This window comes from Belonocnema kinseyi, chromosome 5 (genome assembly GCF_010883055.1).
Source record: "Belonocnema kinseyi isolate 2016_QV_RU_SX_M_011 chromosome 5, B_treatae_v1, whole genome shotgun sequence".
Lineage (NCBI taxonomy): Eukaryota > Metazoa > Arthropoda > Insecta > Hymenoptera > Cynipidae > Belonocnema > Belonocnema kinseyi.
The window spans coordinates 9,509,936-9,516,379 of NC_046661.1; the positions used below are offsets into that span (position 1 = coordinate 9,509,936).

General features: G+C 32.3%; 2 long non-coding RNA genes across 3 annotated transcripts in view; both read right to left on the minus strand.

The window, feature by feature from the left end:
* The window catches only part of LOC117173417, a 143,742-nt gene that overhangs the window by 91,262 nt on the left and 46,036 nt on the right, over positions 1-6,444 (minus strand). The gene's annotated exons all lie outside the window — the stretch shown is intronic.
* LOC117173418 overlaps positions 1-6,444 on the minus strand; it is a 19,441-nt gene that overhangs the window by 4,309 nt on the left and 8,688 nt on the right. The window contains exon 3 of the long non-coding RNA XR_004467175.1: positions 197-741. This is a non-coding gene — a long non-coding RNA (uncharacterized LOC117173418). The remainder of the gene's footprint in view (positions 1-196; positions 742-6,444) is intronic.

Genomic DNA, 6,444 nt, shown 5'->3' on the forward strand with positions numbered 1-6,444 from the left:
TTAATATTATATTCTTTAAATATTCTTTCTCTGTTTCTTCGACCATGCCCCCCTCTCTCTAACGCTCCCTCTCTTTCTGTGAGTAATTATATACACGCTAATTTTAGCAACATCTAAAAGCTTTTTTGTCTGACCCCCCTTGAAAACGCGCCATTGCATGCACGTAAAGCAAGCGTAATGTGATATAAAACTTTACCTCACACTCTCCCTTTTGATAAGTATTCTATTTCTTCCTTTCACTTTTAATTTTAAATGGTCCAAAACACCCAACATCCTTTATCTGCTTCACATGCTTGTTTTCAAGGAGAGTAGGGCACGAAGCATCGTGTGTATCAAGGGCTTATGGTTATTTTTATATTATCCGGCCGCTTTCTGGCCCTTTGGATCTTGATTTTGTTTCAGCATTTTTAAGCCTACGCTTCTCTATGCTTTCGAATAATTCGTATGTTCGAAAGCATTAAAATATAGGTGTTAAACTATGTTTAAACAAACAAGCTGTCACATCGAAGCTTCATCTTCGGCATGAACTTTGGAGCTGCGTGGTTGTCCATTTCAATTCAGCAAGGTGCCTTTCCTGCTTATTTAACACCACTTCCAAGACTTCCATGTGCACGTAATATGTTTTGTATCAGGGTGAGGTGGGAGGATCGTGAGACAGTATGACAACAGCTTGCAGAACTTGTGTAACGTTTCGACCGTTCATGGACGGTATTAATCCGAAAAACCGTGAAGACATTTCACCTGGTTAACATATTAAAGAGGTAAGAAATGGTGAGGTGAGAAATAGTCAAAGAGCGATATTTAATGTGAATTTCAAATATGTCTAAAGTTATAAGTGGATTAGTTTTAATATTATGACGCACTAAATTACCTAAAATTTTCAAAAAAGTACTAATTGGAACATTTTTAACAATAGAGACAACACTTTTGAAAACTAAAGGTAAGTAATTATCATATCATATATAAATAATTTAAGTAATTTTTCAATAAAAATATGGATTAGCAATCAATAATATTGAATAATTCAAAATAACAACTTCAGTTATGTCAAAATACCGGAATGGCTGGTACGTAACGATGTATTGTATACATTACATCGTGTGAATTATCTTAGTTGAAGAATTGTGTTTATCGAAAAATTAAAAATGTCGTGTGAATGTTTTTTGAGTCCATCTGGTAAACTTAAGGCCCGTTATTGTGATTACAGTTACAAACAATCAAAAACTTAAAAAATCTGAGAAACTTTCAAGTTTTACTAAACCGGATTTGTTGAAAAAGTAGAGCATAAGAAGGTAGGTGACAACTTTCTAGTGCGTGGTGAGGTTAGTATTGCCACGTTAATTCTTTATTACCATCATGGATTCTGATATCATCGCATTTGTATTGAAGTATATTTATTTTGTAATGTGTTAATAAATTGTATGTTTGTTAATAACGCTTACTACAAGGGTAGCATACAATTTTGAATATTTCTCCAGATGCCTTAAAGTTGAGATTAGGAAATATTATTGCAATAAAAAATATCCTTGAATTTTTCTAAGAAATGTAAAATATATTATCGGAATTAAAAATAATCCACTGTTAAAGGTTAAACATAAGAGAATGAATGGGAAAGTTTTAAAAGCGTAGATTTTCATAGATCCAAATGAATCTATTTTAAGTGCGCATTGTACTTGCGGAGCTGCAGCTAGGTCCATTTGGATCTAAGACAATCTAAGTTTAAAATTTTTTATTTATTCTTCGAGGATGTTTAACTTGCAGTAGTGCATATATTTTTAATTTTGCAAATCTTTTCTACATTTATTAGAAAAAGTTAACCTTAAACCCTAGCCGACCGAGTGAACAGAAAGGATACTCTACAGTGTATCCCTATAGTATCCACATAGTATCCACATAGTATCCCTTCCGTATCATGCAACAATAACTTTTTAAAAAACGCAAGATGGGCATTTCACTGGTTGCAATTCGGATTCTGCATTAAATTTCCCAGTAGAATGTCATGAAGTAATTGCAATAGTATTTTTGAAGCGTTAAAAATTTGAAAAAATTGCAATAACTTCTGCTGAAGGTGACTTCAAGTGCATGCATAATAGCTTCAGTAGTATGTTGCCCTTGCTACTTTCGTCGCAGCCTTGTTTCTCAGGTTTCCACTGTATGGCGCTAGCACCTAGCCAAATTTCTTAGTTACCGACGGATAATGCCTAACAACTGTTACTAAAAGAAGATGTGATTGAAGCCGCCTTTTGCCCATGTAAATAATAAGTATCATAATTTTTTAAGTTTTTAACGCTGAAAAAAACTATTGCAATTCCTCCGTGGCATTCTAATGGAAGACTTAATGTAGAATCCAAATTGCAACAAGTTGAAAGCCCATCTTTATATCTTTTGAGTTTTTGTTGAATGATACCGAAGGGATACTATGTGGATACTATAAGGATACGCTGTAGAGTATCCTTTCCGTTTACTCAGTCCGCTAGGGAATTTAATTCATCAGGAAATTATCTTTAAAATTGAATAATACTTTTGAACTAAGCTTTACTAATTAATAAATACAAAATTTAATTACACATAACTAAACAAAATGTACTTTAATGTAAATGTTTTGTTATAAGAATCCATGCAGTTAATGGAAAATGAACATGCCAATAATAACCTCACCACGCACTACGAAGTTTTCATCTACCTTCTTGCACTCCACTTTTTCAACGAATTCGGTTTCGTAAAACTTAAAAACTTCTACGATTTTATAAGCTTTAAATTGTTTACCAGATAATAGCTATGAGTTATCGTAAATACAAGATCAATCTTACTCACTATGTGCACATCACCAATGCCTGTGAAAAATTCCTCACTTTTCAGAACGTAGGGATCTAAATTGTCCATTGCACTTAGTTTTTCAGAATAACGAACCTTAACTTTACCAGATAAACTCAAGAAATATTCACTAGACATTTTTAATTTCCCGATAAACACAATTCTTTAACTAAGATAATAAACGCGATGCAATATATACAATGCAATGGACCGAGGCATTCGAATATTTTGAAATTTTATGGTTTGCTGGAAATATTCTATTAAGGACGTCTCTGCTATCTAGTGGTTTGAAAACTACTAGATTCCCCGCGTGGCTGTCTACTTATGGTATATCTCTAGTTTCTAAATTATGTTAATGCAACCCGCATAATGTTTCGTACCAGAGTGCGGTATTTATAGAGGTGTTATAGTGCTTATGATTTTGGACTTGTAAATTATGGCGAAACCATGTCTGTCACGCAGAAAGAAAATTGAGAACCTTGCAAAGCATTGTACTAAATGTCTCAAGCATTTTCATCAAAATTCTGAATTCTCAGAACAAAAGGTGCACAACACGGACAGATAAGCTTATGTTGTACACTAGACACTTCCAGCAATTCTTCTATTGGTTCCAGTACCAAAACAGTAGATATCAACTCTGATGCTGTCAGCGGTATCATATCTCTACGATAAGTTCAATAAATGGATGTCTGCAATTGGGGCCTGCCACTCTAATATTCACACACTTCACCACAATAACGATAAGGTATACTAAACTATTGACTGTTGAAAATGAAGATCTACTTTCAAAATGGAATCTAATAGGATGGGCAGAAGAAAATCATACAGAGAGATACGATTACCGAAGCACTTCAATGTGGAGATAGCCTTGTAATCTCTAAACTTCCTAAGAAGGTGGGAAAATACTTACAAGATTTGATGCACATAATTTCCACAACTCTTAATGTTAAATTATCTCCGCTTGAAACCTTAATTGTTCAGCGTATGTTTCCTAAACTTTCTACCTGTAAATTCTAATAATGCAACATCAAATATTGCGGCTGTGGCAACGTCGGGGACATTGACAAATGCTGGTATACAATCCTTGCATCCACGGAAATCAGTTGCAATACGAATTTCGATAAACAAACCAAGGACTGAGGTAATTGCGGTAATGCGGAAAAAGCAAACTTTTAATTAAACTGTTGTTTGTGAGAATCTGCCAAGATCTTGTGTCTACATTAATGAATATCTGACATCAACTACTTACAACGTTCTCAAAATGGAACAAGAGAAAGCAAAAGAGTATTCATATAAATATGTATGTATGCCAGAGGGATGGTATTATATTTGCCAGGCGTAAAGACATGGAGCAGATACTTAGGAATTGTGGTGTATATGATCTTGTTTTCATTACTGCGTGACTACCTTCAAACTCCTCTTAAAGCCCTCTGATCGATCCTCATCGAAAAGTGTGTGAAGTGCGTGACCAGTTTAAATGCTCCGATCTAAACATCTGCCATGTGAATATCAACTTTCTTAAATTGCATATTGACTTACTGGCTGCTTATTTAAATAAAAATACGCATCATATAATTGCGATAAGTGAAACATCGCTCTCTGCTGAAATTAATGACAATATGGTTGCGCTTAATGGTTATACGCTTATAAAGAATTATAGGGATGGTAGGAGAGGTGCGGTGTTGCCATTTTTATTAACAATGGTCTCTTTTTAAGGTTCTGGAGGTTTCTTTTGGAAGCTATAATAAACCTGAGTATATAATTGTTGAAATCTCTAGTTTCCTGTAATTTATAAGAGAGGTAAGGGTGGCTATCTGCAGGGCCATGAATCCTTTTTCTTAAAGTGCAAGCTTGCCTGTAAAAGCATAGTAATCTTTCAATTTTACAAGACACCGCCACCCCAAAGCTTCCATTTCCGGAGAAAGAAAATTGTTACTTTTTAGCAATTTCCGTCGTCTTTTTATATAAACAATTACAAATGGACAATTTGAATATTTTACATGACTTTTTAAACAATTTTCATTCATTTAAAAAATGTAAATTATTTAAACAATTATTTATTCCCCAGAAATGTAAAAAAAAATAATCGTATTTTCTGATTGAAATGGAATATTTCGTCATTGTTCGGAGTAGTAAATTTTTCTAAAAACACTATGTAATTATTTAAACAATTATTCATAGTTTATTTTCAAAATGTCTAGAAATTGAGCCAGAAATGTCCACTTTTTTCAAATTGGTATCCCATACTACTTTTTGTTGAATAATTACATAGTTTTGATAAATTTTTTCTAATGTTTATTTGCTTAAACAATTTTTATTTGCTCGAGTATTTATTGTTCGATAACTAAAAAATTGAAATAAAATAAAAGAAATATAATTAATTACGATTTCAAAAGTATTTTTGGAAATGTAATTATTTAAACAAATTACATTTGTTTAAACATTTGAAAAGTGGTAAATGTATTCTTTCTATACACTATACAGTTAAAAACATAATTTTATATGTTCTATATTATTTCATTTCTTTAGCTATGGAAAAAAACTGCTTGCGCAAATAAAGATTGTTTAAATAAATATAAATTCATGAAACATTAAAATAAATGTATTAAAACTATGGAATTATTCAAAAAAACGTAGAATATGATTCTAATTTAAAAACAAAGTTGATATTTCTGGCTCAATTTTTGGAAATTTTGAAAATAGACAATAAATAATTACATAATGTTTTTGTAAAAATGTACTGCTCGAAAAAATGACAAACAATTACATTTCAATCAGAACATACGATTATTTAAAAAAAATTTTGAGAATAAAAAATTGTTTAAATAATTTATATTTGTTCGAACAATTGAAAATTGTTTAAAAAGTCATGTTAGATATTCAAGTTGTCATTTTAGCAAGTATTTGTATGAAGTATGGTTTTATTTTTAGACACTCCTCTTAACACCATGTAACGAAAGGGTCACGTGGCCAAAACTGGACCTCAATTTTTCTTTCCCAACTTACGTTCACACGGAATGAGATATCATGTTAAAATTTTGGCACGCTAAATAGAAGGCACGAAGGAAGGTGTCTTTCGCCCTAAATAATTAGAATGGTGAAAAAAGTTTGTTTTTTAAATTGCTAATTTGAAGAAATACCGACAGTGCTGTAAAACCCTGTAGGCAATTTTCAATGTTGTCAATAGGCTAGTTATGAGGTTATATATTTGTAAAATTAGGGCAAAACAACAAAAATCTCTCACGAACATTATACGCAAATAATTCAAAAACGAATGTTTGCACTTGAAATGCAAATAATCAAATTTGGTCTGACGTACGTATCAGCTTTGTCAGAGCAGCACTATTGCAGCGAGTAGACAACTTCGAACTTCTACGGCTCTGTGGGTATTGAAAATTGCATGATTACCGACAGAGAAAGATAGAAGTCAAACTTCTGCTGTGAAGCCTAAATGCGTCGGTAGATATTTCTGATTTTCATAACTAAACTTTTTCCTTCCGCTAACTCTGTGCCTTATAACAAACAGTCATTTAATACTTATTAATTTTTTCCGAAACTTTTTTCCGCAATATTGAAATTTTTATTTTTAAATATGGGTAAACAAATCCTGTAGCGCGAAAAGCGTTTTTT